General features: G+C 42.8%; 1 long non-coding RNA gene across 1 annotated transcript; it reads left to right on the forward strand.

Annotated features, from left to right (window-relative positions):
- Positions 1 to 2,128: 2,128 nt before the first annotated feature.
- Positions 2,129 to 19,470, forward strand: LOC122733799. The gene is made up of 4 exons (XR_006353961.1): positions 2,129 to 2,298; positions 16,356 to 17,183; positions 18,572 to 18,575; positions 19,458 to 19,470. It is a non-coding gene; the product is annotated as an uncharacterized LOC122733799 (long non-coding RNA).
- The last annotated feature ends 1,709 nt before the right edge of the window (positions 19,471 to 21,179 follow it).

The following is a 21,179-nucleotide window of genomic DNA, read 5'->3' on the forward strand; positions in this document are numbered from 1 at the left end:
AGGGACTCAGTCCATAATAATTTCTTAAGTTCCTTCTAACTCCAAGATATTTTGTTAAGCACTGAAGACATAAAGAAAAGCAAAAGGCAATCTCTTTTCTCAAGGCCCTCACAGATTCATAGGGGAGACAATATACAAACAAAAAACACAAACAAACTCTATACAGATGATTAGAAAATAAGCCAGAGAATGAAGGCCCCAGAACTTAGGAGGGCTTGGGAAGGGCTTCTCATAAAAGCTGGGATGATAACTGAGACTTGAAAGAAGTCAGGAAAACCAGGAGGTGGAGATGAGGAGAGAGAGCACTGCAAGGAAAGGGGACAGCTCCTGAAAAGGGCCCGAGCTGGGAAATGGAGAGTCTTGTGCAAAGACCAGCAAGGAGGTCAGTTTCACTGAGTCATAGACTACCTGGGCATGGGGAGGATAGGATGGAGGAAGAATGCAGATCTAGGGGAAAGTTTATGGTGGGCTTTGACTGCCAAACAAAGGATCTTATATTTGAGCCTTGAGTCTCTTGAATGGGGGAGTGACATGGCAAGACTTCTGTGTTGGGAAGATCACTTTACCTACCATTTCTTCCAAGCAAATGCATCCCTGCCATAGTAACATAGTGTCAGCTTCACCTCTTTGTTGTGTATCAAAGAAGGAACTTCCTAATAATTCCATCCCTTGGTCCACCAAGACATTTCTGGGAGTAAACTGACTTAACTATCCCAGAGGAAAACAAGACTGACAAATAGAAGAGGACTTGAGATATTTTTGCAAAATGTATAAAGCCCACTGATGGAACAAAGACCCTGATACCATGGTAGCTCTTACCTGGAAATAGAAAAAGGAAGAACTGAAGAAGTTCAGTCAGAAGTATTTTTGCAAACAGTCTTTTCTTATAAGGCAATTCACCCTACAGCATTGATTCCCAGGAACCATTCAACAAGAGGCCTTTCCCAGGGTGGCATTTATCTGTTACTGACATGACTTCTGAGAGGTTGGGTACAAGTCCTGGGAGTACCTGGGAGATGTAGCTGCAGATGCTTATTGGGGAAAACATCTGCCCTGAAATGGGAGATTGCCATGTTGGCTGATCAGGACAGCTGGAGGACCACTTGAGTTGGGTGGGGTCTCTGACTGGCACAAGGAACCAAACTGGGCAGGAATTTCCCAATCTCTACCCCATGTCTTCTCTTGTCCCATCTCAGGGCTCCAGCCTTGGCAGGTAGTTGAGCCTAGAGGCCATAGGGTTTGGCCTTGGCTGTAGCCCATCCATCCTCACTCCCATCAGGACAGATCCCTTCACATTCACAGCCACCAGTACCACTAGTTGGCCTTAGGTGCTCACTGTAGAATCCCTGAAACCTAAGAACTCTGTCTCTGGCTGCTGAATGGGCTGACCCAACTTTTGGTCTTATTACTCTGGCAGTCAACACCAACCAGGGAATTCTGGGCTTGGTGCTTCCTTTATCCTCAGTTTGAGTCATGAGGCTTTTGATTCTCATCCCAATGGCCAACTATGTAAAATGTGAGAGCCTGGCCTAATTCTAGTGTGCAGTTCAAAAAAGTCACTGAATTTAACAACAGCAGGTTTACTTTGGACTTACACAGCATGGTGGGGGTGGCAGATGACCAGTGTGGGTCTGGGTGCATCAGCCTGTGGTATCCATCATGTGTTTGAAGAGTCACAGGGTGGTTGTGCTGCCATGTGCCCTTGGGCTTCCTCTGAGGCATGCATGTGTGTCTAGGACTAGATTAGGGGGTTTACTGAGAGGATACCTGGAAGAGCTATCCACTATCTTTGGTGCTGAAGTGATAGGTTTTATCTGTTGATATCTCATGTAAACAACTGTTGTGTCAGTTCTTGAAAACTCATTTGGTAAAAGGTAAAAGCAGGGATAAGGCTTTCTCAGAACAAAGAAAGGGCAGAAGGGCGGGGCTCCCCACTCCTCTGGAAGGAAGTCACAGAGCCCCCTGCTGGAACTCCCTCCCTCCTGCATCCTTTCTCCCTATGCTCAGGGATGAGATCATCCCTGCTTCCTCAGTGGTCCCACCTCTCCTGTCTCCCATTGGCTGAGGTCAGCCAGCACCACCGCATTTATTCTAGTCCCCTACCTGCATCAGTCCTTTGTGTCTTTGGAGGAGGTTTGGGTCCCCAGTTCCATGGAGGCTGGGCATGAGGCCCTGGGCAGCTGGAGGTTTGCCTGTTGTTACTTGTTGTTACTCTGCTCCCCAACCCTCCTATACCTCCTCCCCGACCCCTGACCAATGCCCAAGAGAACTACATGTGCTTGACTGCAGATGGGTGAGGTAAGCTCTCCCTTTCCTGCTGCCCCTGCCCTCCTGCCCCTACCTTTCTCCTCCTTAGTTTTCTCATAGATGCCCCCCTCCAAAGTTCTCCATAACCTTCCTGTCCCCATAACCTTGTTTCAGTGCCCTGAGGGATGTGGGTGGGGTATTGCAGCAGTACTGATACCATTGTTTATGCTTGTGCTGTGGGTGTATGTGAGATCTTGTGTGTGTAGGTGGGAGTATGTGTAAATGTGTGTATGAACACATTTCTACCTTTGCGTGCCTGCCCCTCAAGCATTGTCCAGACTTCCCATTTGCCTTGAGCTACCTCCCTTCTTAGTCCTTTGTCTTGAGGGCTCCTGTGGTTGACTGCGAATGGGTGAGGTAAGCTCTCCCTCTCATGCTGCCCCTGACTTCCTCTCCTGCCCCTACCACTCTTCCTGTCTTCCCCCTACCTTTCCCATAGAACATTGTTCAGACTTCCCATTTGTTTTGGGCTACCTCCCCTCTTAGTCCTTTGTCTTGAGGGCTCTGGTCTCCTGGGGTAATGGGGTGGGGTAGTAGCCAGCTGGATAAAGCCTTTAGGATGCCCCCTCCCCTCCTCAAGTGGAGGCTGGCTTCTTCTCTTCCTTTCTCTCTCCCTCCAGTCCTGCTCCTGCTTGACCTTGGATTTAGGAAGAGAGGAGGTAGTGATTGACCTCTTCCCCTCCCCATAATCTCCATCATCTGGCTTCCTCTGTTGCATGCATGTGTGCCTATGACTAGATTAGGGAGTTTACTGAGAGGATACTTGATGGAGCTATCCATCATCTTTGGTGCTGAAATGTTGGTTTTTGATATCTCTTGATAATTAAACTGTGTCAATTCTTGAAAACTCATTTGGCAAAAGGTAAAAGCTGGGATAATGATTTCTCAGAACACAGAAAGGGCAGAAGGTGGGTTGGAGCTCCCAGCTCCTCTGGAATGATGTCACAGAGCCCTCTCCCCTCCCTATGTCCTTCAGACATCCCTCCTCCCTCTGCTCAGGGATGAGATCATCTTTGCTCCCTCAGTGGTCCAGGCTCTCCTGTCTCCCATTGGCCAACACCAACACTACCCCGCCCCTACAGTGATGTCACTCTCTCCTGATCTTCCACAGCTATCAGTCCTTTGTGTCTTTGGATGAGGAGGTGGTTTGGGTCCCCTGTTCCCTGGAGCCTGGGGAAGGGGCCTTGGGCACTTGGACGTCTGCCTGCTCCTCACCTCCTTCTCCTCTATGGGCATCCTTTACCCGCCCCCCTCCACATCCCAAGGTTCCTGCATGTACATGATTGGGGATGTGGGAGGTAAGATCTTTCTCTCTTTGTTCTGCTGTCCCTGCCCTCCTGCCCCTTCCTCTCCTGCTCCTATACCTCCTCTTTTCCCCTATGCTTCCCCTCCTTATTTATTCTTCTCTTATACAACCCCTGCCTCCCAACTTCTCTAGAACTTTCCTGTTGCTGTAACCTTTCCTCCGTACCCTGGGGCAAGTCTGTGGGGGTGTTGCAGGAGTATCGATGCCATTTTTTATGCTTGTTCTGGGTGTGTAAGTGGGATTTTGTGTGCATTGGGGTGGGCTGTGTTACATATGTTTGTGTACCCATCTGCCCCTGTATCTGCCTGCTCCTCCAGCATTGCCCAGACTTTTGCTTTGCCTAGGGCTTCCCAGTCCATTCCCAGTCCGTTGTCTTGAGGGCTCAGGGCTTGGAGGGTAGTGGGATAGGGTAGAGGCCAGCTGGGTAAATCCTTTAGAGACACTCCCTCCCCTCCTCTAGTGGAGGCTGGCTTCTTCTTTTCGTTCCTTCCTCCCTTCAGGCCTGTACCTGCTTGACCTTGGACTTAGGAAGAGAGGAGATAATTGAGGAAATCTTCCCCTTCCCCTTCTCCCTATCATCTCTTCTGTTTGACCACGTGAAACTTAATGTTATATTTATTTTTGTTCTGTTTTCAATCAGCACTTGGTGAAAAGAACAGTTTCCTGTAGGTTATTGTCAGACAGAAAAAGGGGACTGCCCATGAACCTGCGGATCTTTATGTTTTACAGTCTGAAAGAACAGAGTTGTTTTAATTTACAAGTCTCCCCCAACTGCTTTCTTTGGGTTTAGCACACACTCTGTTATTGTATTTGATTGCTTCTGTATATAGCACATTCTTCATCTTTTCCACTTATCAACCTCTATCTTAAGCAAGTACCAATTCTTTTCATAATCACTGCCTTCCGGTATAATGTGAGACTTACTACTGATTAACACAAACACAAACCCTTTTCTTTCCTCCTTCCATTTTTATCCTTGAGATTCTTGACTTATTTAATTTTTTAAAATGTTTTCTTTTCTTACATCACCATGGTATGCCATATATCTTCTTCTCCCTGAGAGCCATCCCATATGACAATGAGTATTTTTTGTTGTAGAGAGCAAGAAAAGTCAGCCCAGTGGATGCATACATTTGGAAAACATGTGCAGTGTGCAACAGTTGTGGAGCTAGCTGTGGACCTCTCACCTCCAGGAAGGGCTAAGTTTTTGGTGTTTTCTCCTATCTTCTTTTGAATCCTAATTAATCTTTAACATATAAGTACATTCCATGTACTTATAATTTTTTGGGTCATTCTTCTTTCCATTTTAATTGTTGTAGTTACCATGTGTAAGAAACAGGAAAACTGAGGCAGGACCCCTGGTCTGGTACAAAGCAGGAAGGCCATTTATTATGATCTTGCAAGAAAGGGCGCACACCCCAAAGAAGTTGTACGCAAAGCATGCTTGTTTCACACTAAGTTTATATAGGTCGGGCAGCTAGATGGCACAGTGGATAGAGCACCAGTCCTGGATTCAGGAGTACCTGAGTTCAAATCCAGCCTCAGACACTTAACACTTACTAGCTCTGTGACCCTGGGCAAGTCACTTAACCCCAGTTGCCTCACTAAAAAAAAAAAAAAAAAAAAAGGTTATATAGGTCGGTAAGACAAGGATTCCCTGCTCCATTTCATCTGAACCGGCTACTCTGGGTTCACATTCATGATACTTCTTTTTTTCAGGGCAATGGGGGTTAAGTGACTTGCCCACGGTCACACAGCTAGTAAGTGTCAAGTGTCTGAGGCCGGATTTGAACTCAGGTACTCCTGAATCCAGGGCCGGTGCTTATCCACTGTGCCACCTAGTTGCCCCCTTCACGATACTTCTAAACATGTATACCACACACCTCCCCCAACCAAATGTGGTGCCACCACTGCCCACCCAAACCCTGAGATTTTATGATTCTTTGTTATCTAACTTTTAATTCAGGAAGGGAAATTTGGGAAAGGAGATAAGCCCCTGGGGCTTGAATAATGTTTGTAGTGGGCTTTTATCTGAGGGGGAGCATCCTTTCCTGGTTAGCTCAGCAGGAAGAGGGAGGGAATGGTGGGGGAAAGGGCAAAAGCCCCTTTGAACTTATGTGCAGAACACATCTGATTCTCTCAATACCTCATCTCTTTATTTTTTGTGCCTTTTCTCACCCTTTGTTCTCCTCCCATGCCAAGTAAATCTCATCCACCATTTCGTCCACCTCCTGATCAAGATCTGGTTCTACCCCTTGTTGGAGGATCATCATTCCATATCCTCCAGAAGGATAGTTACTACCTGCATTCCCTCCATCACTCTAATAATTATTTTAATAAAGCAGGGAATTAGGCAGGGTATGACTAATAGAGCTGCCAGGGCACATAGGAGAAAGAACCCCAATTGCTTCCACCAGCTTCTATTTAGCTATGAAAACCATTCACCCTCAAACCAAAAATTCCATTTCTGAACAGGTACATGAGCCTCTTACCTAATTTCTATGGCTATAGCTTTAACTGCTTTCCCATTATTGTCCATTTGTAGGCAGCAAGTACTCAGATTTAATTTTCCACAAACTCTCCCTTCTGCTGCTAACAGGGAGTCCAGGACCAACCTGTCTTGCAAGATCCCTTCTTTCACTTGAGTTACTTGGTCTGCTAACAATGCCAGTGCTAAGGCAGTTTGATTCATTATTATTTCTAATACCACCTGAAGCCTGATCAATCTATTTCATATATATATTGGGGTCCTGTAGCCCCAGCTCCCATCCTGCACCCAGGTGGGGGGCCCATATGTTTGGATGATTCTCTGGGGGGAAGGGGGTGGAATTGGCCTCACCTGTACTACTTAAACTGGTATCTATACTTCTCCATCATCTCCCTAGTTCTTCATAAACAGGTATTCCTAACCTTTTCCCCTATATATCTTCCAGGAGAATGAACTGTGGTCAGATCAATCCAATATAACACACCAGTTACTGGATAGGTAGATACTGTTTGCCCACAGATCCAGTAATGTCCCTTGAGGGCTGGTCTAACACTGGGGAAAAGCCATTCTTGAGTGTCCACTAAGTAAGGTAAGTATTGAGTGTCTTGTATTCATAGGGGTGGTCCTATCATAGTAACACCAACCCTTTTCTTATAGTCACACCTCCATAGCTATTATTTTCCTCTCCATTCACACCTGTCTGCCAGCTAGTTCCCACTCACATTTGTCAAACTCCAAAAATTCTGAAAACCTACCTTTACAGTTCCATTTTTATGAGCCCACATCCAGGCCCATTTTGGATCTCTTTCTATTTCTTTTGTGCTGTTATAGTCTTGACAGGTTAGAATGGCAAAATTGAAACCTCTGATGGGAGGGTACGCCCGCCACCTTAGAAGCACAGTGTCCAGGTCGATACCCCTTAACATTTAAGAATGTCAGGGTGCATGTAAGCCAAGTGCCATTAGGGAGACGAATTCCTGTCTGACTCCATTTATCCTGATACTTGCTACAGTTTAGAGGGGGCGAGGTAGCCACCCTTTGGTTGTAAGTCCACTCACAAACACTCTTTCCCAAAAATTGACCCTTACCAGTCTGATGCAGACAATATTCCCCTTCCGTGCTCATTGATGATCTTCTGCCCACCAACCAGTTCCATTATGTACTTCAGACTTATGACTCAGTATCCATTTGGGTGCTAGAGGAACCAAAATCCATGGCCAATGAGCCACAGACTGCGGTCCCCCACAATCCCAACATTTGGTGAGATTAAAGGCCGCTGCTACAGCTTCTGCAAGCTGAAGGAAGGTATTTTCTTGTCTGATGGGTGGAATGGGAATGGACAGTGTAGTAAGTAGCAAGACAACCCACCAAAAAGCCCTCATGTTTTTTTTAGTTCTATTGATAGACCTGATCTATTCCCTACACTGGACGTCATTCCACCCTTTGGAGAGGCTACAGGTATCATTCAAAATCATCCAAATACCCCACCCTCTCTTAATAACAGTACTTGTTAGAACGTCCCCTGCATTTACTCAAGTTCATTTCACTTTCAGTCTCAGCGGTTCTGAGGAAGCTACCCATCAATTCCCCTGGGGCCGGCACAGCTCCCTTAGTTCTGGTGTGGTGAGTCCAACCCTTTTCAGTAGTCCGCACAGCTGTTTCAGTGGTCAAAAGGACTTGAAATGGTCCCTCCCATTCTGGCTGCAGTTTGGATTCTTTCCATGTCTTGATCAGGACCTAGTCGCCAGGCCACAAATGGTGAACTGAGAATTCAAGGGGTGGTGTCTTGAGTCAGCAACCCTTTTATTCTAAGAACTGATAAGGAAGAAGACGGTCACTCAAAAACCTATCTTTGATTTCTAACATAGGGATTTCTCTAGTCCCTCCCATATATAGTAGTCCAAACAGCATTTCATAAGGAGAAAGACCCAAATTCTTCCGAGGAGCTGTTCTAATTCTGAGCAAGGCAAAGAGCAGGCACTTGGTCCATGGTAATTTTGTTTCTAGCATTAATTTGGAGATCTGCTTTTTATTGGCCTGGTTCATCCTTTCAACCTTTCCAGAGGAGGGAGGATGCCAGGGAGCATGAAATTCCCAAGATATGTCCAAGCCTGTCATGATTCCTTGCAGCACCTTAGAGGTAAAATGTGTACCATTATCCGAATCTATTCTTTCTACTAATTCCTATTGGGGAATTATTTGTTCCAATATTATTTTTGATACCCCAGAGGCTGTAGCAGAAGACATAGGGTGAGCTTCCCCCCAGCCAGTTAGGTGATCTACTATTATCAGGAGATATTTCAATTTCCCTATTTTGGGCATCTCAGTAAAATCAACCTGGATATTTTGAAATGGTCTTAAGCCTGGTTCTTGTCCCCCTTGTGGTGTTGTCTTTCTGATAACTTTCTTGTTTTACCTTCTTGCATACTACACACCCATCACAGACCCGCTTAGACAATGTATAAATTCCCTTGCACCCAAATTTCTTTAGTACTAAGTGACACATGACTTGAACCCCCCAGTGACTGCCTTGAGGTAAGGAAGATAGTACTTCCCCTCACCACAGGTTTGTAATGCCTTTCTTGGCAGTCTGTCAATACCCACTTCCCCTTTTGAATTTCAATGGTTCCTAATTCCATTAGTTCCTTTTTCTCTGGTTCAGTGAATTGTGGTACACACCTCAGGGTGAGAATTGATGGAATAAAAGAGAATAATTTAACCCCTTCCTCTTTTAGAGCCACTTGCTTGGCCTTGGCATTTGCCATCCTGTTAGCCCTCGCCTCCAATGAGCACCCTTTCTGATGTCCCCCCACATGCACCACTGCAATTTCTTTGGGAAGGAGGAGGTTTTTTAATACTTCTTTCACTAATTCCCCACGGACCAATTCTTTACATTTACTATCGATAAGCCCTTGCTCTTCCCATATCTTTCCAAATGTATGCACAACCCCGTTTGCATATTTTGAGTCCATGTATATGGTCCCTTCTGTTCCATCTAGCAGATTTAATGCTTGGCTCATTGCATACAACTCATAAGTCTGGGCAGACCAAGAGTTGGGGAGCCGACCTGATTCTCTGAGAGAAAAGTCACCTGCATCTATTGTTGCATATCCATTGTGCCTTTTCCCCTCTATTACTTGGGAGGATCCATCTATGAATTACCTGAGCCCCTTATGGAGGGGAACCTCCCTCAGATCAGGTCCCGCCTTAGTCTGATATTCTATTATATCCAAGCAACTATGTTCTATTTCCTTTCCCTTGTTGTTCCCTTCCCACAAAAATTCAGCAGGATTCAGATTGTGATTTGTGGTAAGTACTAAATCATCCTTTTCTATGAGTATAGATTGTATCCTAGAATCAGTTAACCATCTCCCGGCCCTCTTATTCAGAATGCTCCTAACCTGATGGGGCATGTTTACTATTAATGTGCCTCTGAAAGTCAGCTTCCTCCTCTCTTCCACTAAAAGAGCCATCGCAGCCACATCCTGTATGCATCCAGGCCACCCTTTGGATACTGGGCCCAGTCATTTAGAGATGAAGGCCACAGGCTGCCTTTTACCTCCTCTCTCCTGAGTCAATACCCCTAGTGCTGTGCCCTCATTGAGACTGGCAAACAAGTGAAATGGTTTCTTCCAACTGGGAAGGGGGGACTCAAATCAGAGCCTGTTTTAGCCTCTCTCTATTAGTTCTTTCTCTTCTTTCATTCAGCTCAGTTGGGTTGGTTCTCCTGCTAATAATTTCAAATAGAGACTGCTGGATTTCTGGGCAGAGGAGTCAATCCATAATCTATAATATTCTACTAAGCCTGGGAATTTCCTTAATTCTTTCTTTGTCTTTGTATTCTAGCAGAACATATCCTCTCTTTTCCTTCACTGATCAGATGCCCCAAATATTTAACTTCTTTCTCCATGTACTACAATTTAGTTTTGGATACTTGCAGCCTCTTTTCTCCTAGGAAGTTCAATGGTTGATTGGTGGCTTCTGCCACTCTCTGACTCTTTACCCCTGATTCCAATAGATCATCCACATATTGTAATAGTGAGATCCCCACAGGAACTTGGAATTCTTCTAGTAATTCCTCCAGAACTTGACCAAACAGGTTAGGAACTTCTGTGAATCTCAGTGGTAGGACTGTCCACCCATATTGTTGCTTTCTCCCCAGGGTTTTCCCATCCAAATGCAAAGAGATCCCTACTTTGAGTCTTAAAGGACAAGCCCAGAAGGCATCTTTCAAATCCACTACACTGAACCATATGTGTTCAAAGGGAATTTTACTCAATAGGGTGTATGGATTTGGAACCATGGGGTGGCTGGACTGCACTATGCAATTTATAGCTCAGAGATCCTGTACAGATAAGAACCATCTAAGGCCATAGATAGGGTTCTAGCAATCCATCCCTTATCAGTCTCTCTATCACAGGCTGGAGTCCCCTTCTTCCTTCTAATGAAATAGGGTACTGCTTCAGGCAAACTGTTTTGCCTGGTTCCTTCAAGTTTACCTTCAAAGGTTTGACTTGTAGACCCCCTAGATTCCCTTCTCTAACCCAGACTACAGGGTCCATTTCCCTCTCTTCTTCTTCTGTCAATAGAGCCATTTTTATGGAAATTTTTGATTCATGGACCTCTACATTTAGTCCCAATTTACGATAAGGTCTCTGCTGCACAAATTACTTCCCACCTCAGGGATCAGCAACAGGCTGACCATAGCTTCCTTTTCCCCAGCTTTTACTTTCTTCTCCTCAAAGATGGGAGCCTCAAACCCCTCACCCTTAACCCCGTGAACTCTCAATTTTTCTTGTGATGATCTAGCTCCATGGGGAGGGGAAGTTAAGGATGATCCAGAGGCTTCTGTATCTACCCAAAACACCATCTCTTCTTCTTCAAGTCACACCTTCAAATTTATCAAGAGCTCTTGGTGAGACCCTTCCTTAAAGAGCCCCTGACTCCCCTAGTTTTCAGTGAAATCTGCAGCCATGAGAGGAACTACCTGTGTTTCCTTCTCTAGCTCAGGGCACTCCCTCTTGAAGTGGTCGGGCTTCTTGCAATAGTAGAAAGTCACTGATCCCCTCCATCTCCCTTGGTTTCCTTGTGATTTTTTAAAGTTCTTTTTCCTGGGGCCCTCACCTTTCCCATTTTCTGGCAAGGTTTCTAATTCTATTCTTTTCCAGACTATCTCATCTACAGCAGTCACCATCATTTTAGCCTTCTGCTTCCACTTCTCTTCCTCCCTTCTAACAAAGACCTTCTGGGCCTCTCTGAGTAGCTCTTGAAGAGGCTTCTCATTCCAATCCTCTGCCTTCTGCAATTTTCTTTGTACGTCTGGCCAGGCTTTGGTCACAAAACGTACCTTTAATAGTCCCTTCCCAATGTCTGACTTAGGGTCCATTCCTGAATACTTCCTCATCTGGTCTTTTAGATGCTGCAGGAAAGCTGATGGGGTTTCATCTTTATCCTGCTGGACCTCGAAAGCTTTGGACAAATTTTGAGCCTTCGGGGCTGTCTTCTTTATTCCCTCCAGAATCATTCTCTTTAGCTCCTGCATATGGCCCCTATCTTCCCTATAATTATTATCCCACCTGGGGTCCTGATCAGGGAATTTTCTTTCAGCTGGGACTACCCCTGGCCCAGGAGGGTTGTCATCCTCCCATTGTTGTATGGCAGTTCTTATCATTCCCCTTTCCTCTCCCAAAAATAAGATATTCGTGATAGACATTAACTCAGACCAAGTATGTATGTGTGTGTATGTGTATATATATATATATATATATACCTAGAAAATGATCTAGTTATTCTGCTAACCCCACTGGGTCTTCCACCAGTGACCTCATCTCTTCCTTAAAGGATCTCACTTCCTGAACTATAAAGTGGGGCATTAATGAAACCAATTTCTCCCCTGCCTAGGGGAACTTCTCTAAGAGGGAATAATTCCTGTTGGGGAACCTCTTTTCCTGTGCCCTTGGAGGAGGACTCAGGTTTCTCTGTGACTCCCTTCCCTTGGAGGGGGAAATTCTGAATATTCTTCTGGCATTATTCCAGTTCCTTCTGAAGTTTAGCATAGGGAGGGGCCTTGGGCTTCTCCCCAATCTTCCCAAGTAACCCCTGGAACATAAGGAGGGGAAAGAGCTGAAAAGGGATCCCAGTCTTTTTTTTTTTAATTCCTTGCCTTCACTCTCTCCCTCATTCCCATCTGCCTGGGAAGCCCTAAGGTGAAGCATTCCTACTGGCCTCCCCTTTAACCAGCAAAGGGCATAATCTGATTCCTCTTGACTGAATGGCTTCTTGCTGTTCACATAGATATTAAGGTTCTGGCACAACCAGTCCTCTTCTGATCCATGTCTGGGCCAGAAAACCACGGAAGGACTGGTAAGGCTTTCCTTGGCTATATAAAACAGCAATACATTATCCTTTCTTTTTTACTCTTTTTCTCAGTTCTATCATCCCTCCAATAGTGTAACATTCTGCCTTGGGGACTGTCTGGAGGAATTTTATCCTGCTCTCCTAATTTTTCAGGTACCTTGGATCCCTGACCCCCCCCCACATCCTATCACTTTTCTGACTGGTACCTTTCAATATACACGCGCTTCCTCCATCTCTGACCATAATCCTTGGATTATCAAACTGCGAATTGGGACTCCCACTTACTTTACACCCGAGGTGCATCTCATTCACACCACACACAACCAATCTTTCTTGTAGGACCCTCCAGAGTGACAAAGCATTATTACCTTGTTCTGCTTGCTTCTAGCAGCTGGGTCAATTAGCTAGCTCTCCCACATTCTGTGTTTTGCATCAGATCCCATTCAACAGTCTCTTGCCAGAGATGCTAGTCAGAGGGGAAGCCACCAGGGCCCATGACTACCAAACACTGGTGGGGCACCTCCTGTGATTGTCACTGGTGGAAACTCCTCCCACCCCATGTTCAAATCCCAGATGGCCCCAAGTGTAAGAAACAGGACTGAGGAAGGACCCCTGGTATGGTCCAAACCAGGAAGGCCATTTATTATGATCTTGCAAGAAAGGGTGCACACCCCAAAGAAGTTGTGCACAAAGCATGCTTGTTTCACACCAAGTTTATATAGGTCCCTAACACAAGGATTCCCTGCTCCATTTCACCTGAAGCAGTTACTCTGGGTTCACATTCTTCTAAACATGTATACCACATACAGCCCCACCCCAGATGTGGCACCACCACTACCCACCCAAACCCTGAGATTTTATGATTCTTTGTTATCTAACTTTAACTCAGGAAGGGAAATTTGGGAAAGGGAGTAAGACCCTGGGGCTTGAATAATGTTTGTAGTCTGCTCTTATCTGAGGGGGAGCATCCTTTCCTGGTTAACTCTGCAGGAAAAGGGAGGGAATAGCAGAGGAAAGGGCAAAAGCCCCTTTGAACTTATGCAAAGAATACATCTGGTTCTCTCACCATGTACACTGTTTTCTTGCCTCTGCTTACTTACTTACTTACTCTTACTTACCATCAGTTCTCAAAGCTCTTTCTGTATTTCTCATCACGCTCATCATTTCTTACATTGAAGTAGTAGCCATGACATTCATATGCCCTGCTTTGTTAACCATTCCCCGGTGGATGTACATTGGCTTTGTTTCTAATATTCAGCTGTCACAAAAACTGCTGTTATAAATATTCTGGAGTATATGAGGCACTAATTTATGTCCCTTTTGTTGTGTTTTCAAATTTTTCTCCAAAATTGTTAGGCTAGTTCACAACTCTACCAATGGTGCATCTCTATCCCAATTTTTCCCACCCCCTGCAGCATTTGTCCTTGTCCTTGTCAGGAAATCTCATAGGTTTGAGGTGGTATCTCAGAATTGTTTTCTTATGCATTTCTCTAATCAGTAGTGATGTAGAGCATTTTTCCATATGATTGTAGATAACTTTGATGTCCTTGTCTGAGAATTACCTGTTCATATCCTTTGACCAGTTATCAAGTGGTGCATGACTTATATTCTTTTAAATTTGAATCAGTTCTCTATATATTTAAGAAATGAGTCATTTATCAGAGATACTTGTAAATGTTCCTCCCAGTTTTCTGCTTTCCTTAGCAATCAGATATAGGTTATACATGTGCAATTATGTAAAACATTACCATATGAGTCATCTTGTATAAGAAAATTCAAATACAAGAAAAAAATGAAAGAGATAAAGTGAAAAACTGCATGCTGCAGTCTGTGTTCAGTCAATATCAGTTCTTTCTTTGGAGGTGGATAGTATGCTTCATCACGAGTCCTCTGATTCCTTCTTTGTCTTTTTCTTCTCTTATCACCATTATTAGGATTTCCAATGCAATATTGGATAACATTGTTGACAGTGGGCAGCTTAGTTTCACAGCTGACCTTACTGGGAAATCTTCTAGCTTATCCCCATTACAAATAATGCTTGCTGATGGTTTTAGGTAAATGCTTCTTAACAATTTAAGGAAAAGTCCATTTATGCTGAATCTTTGAAGTGTTTTTAGTAGAAATCAATGTTGTTCTTTATCGAATGCTTTTTTTGCAGCTATTGATATTACCATATGATTGTTGTTACTTTTCTAATTTATATAATCAATTATGTTAATAGTTTTCCTTACATTGAATCATTCCTGCATTCTCAGTATGGATACCACTTGGTCCTAATGTATAATCTTTATAATATATTGTTGTGATCCTTTTGCTAGTATTTTATCTAGGATGTTACCATCCATATTCATTAATGAAATTGGTCTATAATTTTCTTTCTCTGTTTCTACTTTTTCTAGCTTAGGTATCAGTATTATACTTGTTCAAAAAAACAAGTTTGGTAGGACCCCTTCTTTGTCTATTATTCCAAATAATTTATCTAATATTGGAATTAGTTGGTCTTTAAATCTTTGATAGAATTTGCCCAGGGTAGTGTCAAGTGTCTGAGGGCAGATTTGAACTCAGGTACTCCTGACTCCAGGGCCAGTGTTTTATCCATTGCACCACCTAGCTGCCCCACCTTTTCATTTTTGATAGTAACAATTTGGCTTTCTTCTCTTTCTTTTTTAAATCATATTAACCAATAGTTCATCTGTTTCATGGATTTTTTTCATAATACCAGCTCCTATTTTTGTTTATTAATTCAATGGTCCTCTACCCTCAAATATATTAATTAAACCTTTAATTTTTAGGATATCCACTTTAGTGTTTAATTGAGAATTGTTCATTTATTTTTTCTAGTTTTTTTAATCACATACCCAGTTCATCAGTCTGCTCTTTTTTCTTTTTTATTGATATAAGCACTCAGATATAAATGTTCCTCTAATTATTGCTTTTGCTACATCCCATAGGTTTTGATACATTATTTCCTTACTGTTCATTAACAATGGTTCCTTTTTATCATAATGTAGTTTCCTTATTTATGTCTTTTAATTAAATGTATTTTAGCTTTGTCTTTGATATGATGATTTGCTACCCCTGCTTTTTTTGTACAGGCTGAGGCATAATACATTCGACTCCAGCCCTTTATTTTAACTCTGTGTGTAACTCTTTTTACATGTGGTTCTAGGAAGCAGCATATTGTTGGATTTTTATTTGTAATCCATTCTGCTATGTGTTTCCATTTTAAGGGGTTGATATCCTGTCCAATTTTTCCAAATTGGCATCACTTCTCCCTTCTGTTTCCTACCAAATGCGACTTTTGCCAGCAACTTAGGGAAGGGAGAGAAAGAAGCTGGAAGGCGTTCATATGCCCATGAAAGGAGGGGATCCACACAGGGCGCAAGGACGCAAAGGGCCTAGGGACAGAGAAGTAAGAAGAGTAGGAAGATGTGGGGCCAGTGCCAGCCACATGTGGTCCTGGCTGGAACCAAAAAAAAGAACACAGAGGATGAAATATGGACACTTTGGGCCTGGATATGGACCCAGGCAGGGGAGAACAGGAGACATGTGGGGCCTGGGGACAGGCACAAGATACCTGAGCATGGATGTACAAAAGACAGACACACAGGGCCTGGGCACTCCAGCAGGTGGCCAGAGCACAGCAAAGATCTCCTCTCCCTGTACTAGAGGTCTCAAGCCTAGCCTTGGATCCAGAAGTAGTGGTGGTCTCTCCATGGGTTCAAAACCCTGTTCTACCCTCTTTCCCCACTCCCTCCATTAATATCCTTGAGATTTGACTTGGTTTAAAACAAATTATCAATGTTTTCTCTTTCTTAAAATATGGTATTCCATACCTACTGCTCCCTCTCCACCTCCCTGAATGCCGTCCCTTATGACATATCATATTTTTTTTAGAGAAGAAAACCAAAGTCAGGACAACTATAACATTCAGAAGAAAAAAATACTTGTGGATGAAGATACCATCTCTGAGAACATTCCACTTGCTACAGGCTTGCTTTCTGGGGAAGCACATCTAGTCTCCGAACACTCAGAGGAAAAGATACTTGTGCCTGAAAACACTGTTTCTGAAAACATGGCTGTTACTACACAATTACTTTCTGGGGAAATGCATCGAGTGTCCAAGCACTCAGAGGAAAAGATCCTTGTTGCAGGAGACACTGTCTCTGAGAACTTAACAGTTACTACAAAATTACTTTCAGGGGAATCACATCTAATCTTAAAACATTCACTAGACAAGACATTTGGGGTTGAAGACACTGTCTCTGAGAACATTCCACTTACTATAGGCTTGCTTTCTGGGGAAGTACATCTAGTCTCTGAACACTGAGGAAAAAATACTTGTGACAGGAGACACTGTCTCTGAGAACTTAACAGTTACTACAAAATTACTTTCAGGGGAAATACATCTATCTAATCGTAAAACATACACTAGACAAGACTTTTGGGGCTGGAGACACTGTCTCTGAGAACATGCCGGTAACTATAAAATTGCTTTCTGCTGACACACATCTAGTATTAAAACATTTTGTAGACAACACATCCGGGGGCTGGAGACACTGTCTCTGAAAACAAATCGGCGACCACAGGCTTACTCCCAATGGAGTATAGTCCTTCAAGACAAGACGCAATCTTTAATGAAATCGAAGACTTTCAAACATTCCTGATGAAAAGACCAGAGCTGAATAGAAAATCACACACAAGACTCAAGAGGACACAAAAAAGGTAAATATGAAAGAGAAATCATGATGGACTCAAGAAGGTTAACTTGTGTAGATTTCTATAAGGGAAGATGATTTATGCATCTTCTCAGAATTTTATCATTATTAGAAACTTAGAAGGGTTCTACAGAGCAGAAGGGTCTGGGAGTGAATTGATTATGTTGAGATGGACTAGATGAGAAAGAGGGATGCAGTGGGAGAAAGGGAAAGAGAAAGATTGGGGGGGTAGAATTGTCTCATATAAAAGAGGTGCCCCAGAAAGAACTTTTACAATGGAAAGAAAAATGGAGGATGGACCAGGCAAATTTGAACCTCATTCATATCTAAATTGTTTCAGAAAGAAAAAATACGTAGGCATACTCAATTGGCAATACAAGTCTCTTACCAACTAGGGTAGCAGGAGGATAAATGGGGTAAGAGAAAGGGGGGTCAGAACTCTGGGTGGGGCAGGTAAGAAATGGCAGCATTCAGAAGCAAAACAGACATTTGTGAAGGGAAAGAATAAAAAGCCAGAGAGAGAGAGAGAGAGAGAGAGAGAGAGAGAGAAGGATAAAGAAAAGAACATAGGATGGAGGGAAATGCACAGTTAGTAATCATAACTGTGAATGTGATGAACTTACTCCTAAAACAGAAGTGGATAACAAAAGGGATTAGAAACCAGAATCCAAGAATATGATTTTTGTTTGTTTTTACAATAAACACCCTTGAAATAGAGACAGACAGTTAAAATAGAGGGCTAGAATAGTATCTCTTCTGCTACTACTGGAGTAAAAAAGGCAGGGGTAGCAATCATGATCTCAAAGACAGCAAAAGAGAAATAGACCTAATTAAAAGGGATAAGCAGGAAAACTACATCTTGCTTAAAGGAAACTTACATAGTGCAGTAGTATCAACAGCAATGGGCATAACATCCAAATTCTTAAAGGAAATGTGAAATGAATTACTGAAGGAAATAGACAGTAAAAGTATATTATGGGGGGCAGCTAGATGGCGCAGTGGTTAAAGCACTGGCCCTGGATTCAGGAGTCCCTGAGTTCGGATCTGGCCTCAGATACTTGACACTTACTATCTGTGTGACCCTGGTCAAGTCACTTAACCCCCACTGCCTGCAAAAAAAAAAATTTAAAAATTAAAAAAAAAAGTATATTATGGGGGGGCAGCTAGGTGGCATAGTGGATAAAGCACCAGCCCTGGAGGCAGGAGTACCTGAGTTCAAATCTGGCCTCAGACACTTAACACTTACTAGCTGTGTGACCCTGGGCAAGTCACTTAACCCCAATTGCCTCACCAAAAAAAAAAGTATATTATGGGGGACCTCCAGTTGCCCAGGTAAGAGGGAGATAAATCTAAATTTAAATAAGAAAGAAGTTGTGGAGATGAATAGAATCTTAGAAAAGTTGGAGAGGCATTACTATGGAGAATAGAAGGAGAATAGAAAGGAATACAGACATTTGTAGCTTTATGTAAATTGACATTATGCAAATTTGATTTTCCTTATGAAATTCTGAAAGAAATCTGCATTCCAGGAAGACAGGGAGAGGGAGAGGGAAAGGGAGGGAGAGAGAGAGAGGCTAGGGAAGGAGAAGGAAGAGGGGCAAAGAGGGGACACAGAGATCTCTCCAAGAAAAACAGAAGAGAGGAGCAGAGAGACCAGCATCACCCCTGGATTAGTACTTGACTTGAGACCTCCAGTGCTGAGAGAGGAGACCTTTGCTCAGCTCCACCCACCAGCACATCCAGCCCCAAGTGTCTCTCCCATCCAGCTGTGCTCAGTTACTGCAGGTCTCTTGCTGGCCTCCACAGGCGCCCATCTTCCCCTGTCTGTGTCCATCTCTGGCCCCACTTATCTGCCCTCCACCTGTTCTTCCTGTCAGTTACAGCCAGGCCCCCAAGTGGCTGGTCCTGGCACCCATGGGTTTCTGGATTTCTCCAGCTCATTTTTCCCTGTCCCTCATGTGTACTTGAACCATATGCCAGCCCCCTCCCTTCCTGGCCACAGGATCCCCTTCCTGGATCCAACCCTCACTTCCTTCTTTACCTCATGGCACCGATTCACATTACATAAGAATGTATTATGAACTATGTAGTCTTTTCCAAGTTTTCTGCTTTATTTCTAATTTTGTATGCCTTGTTTTTTGTGCAAAACCTTTTAAATTTGATGTAATCAAAATTACTCAGTTTTGATCTCATTCTGCTCTCTATCTCTTGTTTGGTTACAAATTAACTTTGTTTTTCTTACCTGAGCTCCTATGAAAGAAACCTGATTGGAGCCACACAGGAAAAACAAAGTACCAGATTATTTGTCCCAAGAACAAGCAGGCATGAATTATCCCAAGACCCCTTCCAAAGAAGGAGCTTGAAGATACTTTTTTTTGGTGAAGGTTTATAAACAAGGTGGTATCAGTTTTATCATTATGACACAATTCAGCTTAAAAGCAAACACTATAACAAGAATATATAAAATATGAATCAGTTTACCAATTTCAACTGTAACAAGAATGTATGAAGTGCCAGTTTGACTTAAAGAAAACTCTATGATAAGATTATATGATTCCAGAAGGGGTTTGGCAAGGACAAGGATGCCCAGACGTTTTTACAAGAGAGGGACTTACTATCCTGTGGAAAGAAGTAGATGGGGATATATCTGCTAGCTAGCTATCTAGGTTCAGTTTGGAGCTCAGTTGAGGGCATTTTCATCTTATTAATCCAGGGTTTCATAAAATCCTTGTGGATAATAAGGTGGTCCATACATTCCTCATAACATGTGACAGGTATAATATTCCATGCTTGCCTAATTCATCACCCTTTTTTATTAAATTAGGTACTGATTTTGAGCTAATTTTTATATACAAAGTCAGAGGTGCATCTATACCTAGTTTCTCCTAAGCTGTTTTCCATTTTTACCAACAATTTTTGTCAGATACTGATTTCTTGTCCCCAGATCTTGGCTGTTTGGTTTATCAAACAGAAGATTGCTATGATCATTGAGTACTATCTATTGTGTTCCTAATATAATTCATTGATCCTCCACACTCTTTCTTCCCCTGTACCAGCTTTTTTGATGAGAGATTTGGTAAGTCGCCTTCCTGTGCTTTTTTATTCATTGATTCCCTTGATATTCTAGATCTTTTCTTCTTCCATATGATTTTTTTAGGGTTTTTTCTGAGCTCTATAAATTTTTCAAAATTTAATTGATCTGGAACTGAATAAGTAAATGAATTTATGTAGAATTGTCATTTTATTATGCTGGCTTGGCTTACCCATGAGCAGTGAATATTTTTCTACTTGTTTAGATGTGATGTTATTTCTATGAAAAATGTTTTGCAGTTGTGCTCATATAATTGCTAGATTTTGTCTTTCAGGTAGCCTCCCAAGTATTTTCTATTGTCTATGGTTATTTTAAATTGAATTTCTCTTTGTGTCTGTTCTTGCAGGACTTTGTTGGTAATATATAGCGATGCTGATGATTTATGTGAGTTTATTTTACATCCTATAAGTTTGCTGAAGTTAATTATTTCAACAAGATTTTAGTTGATTCTGTAGGATTATATAAGCATATCATCATATCATCTGCAAGAAGGAGTTTTTTTCCTTACTGCCTATTCTAATTCCTTCAATGTGGTTTTCTTTTCTTAATTGCTGTAGCTATCATTTCTAGAATAGTATTGAATAATAGAGGTGATAATGGGCATCCTTCTTCGCCACTAATCTTTTTTTGGGGGGGGCAATGGGGGTTAAGTGACTTGCCCAGGGTCACACAGCTAGTAAGTGTCAAGTGTCTGAGGCCGGATTTGAACTCAGGTACTCCTGAATACAGGGCCGTTGCTCCATCCACTGCGCCACCTAGCTGCCCTGCTTCACCACTAATCTTAATGGTAAGGCTTCTAGCCTATCCCCATTATAGATGATGTTTGTTGATGGTTTTAGATACATAACACTTATTTTTTTTAAAGCTCCATTTATTACTTTGTTCTCTAATGTTTTAATAGGAACAGGTACT

The sequence above is a fragment of the Dromiciops gliroides genome, chromosome X (genome assembly GCF_019393635.1).
Source record: "Dromiciops gliroides isolate mDroGli1 chromosome X, mDroGli1.pri, whole genome shotgun sequence".
Lineage (NCBI taxonomy): Eukaryota > Metazoa > Chordata > Mammalia > Microbiotheria > Microbiotheriidae > Dromiciops > Dromiciops gliroides.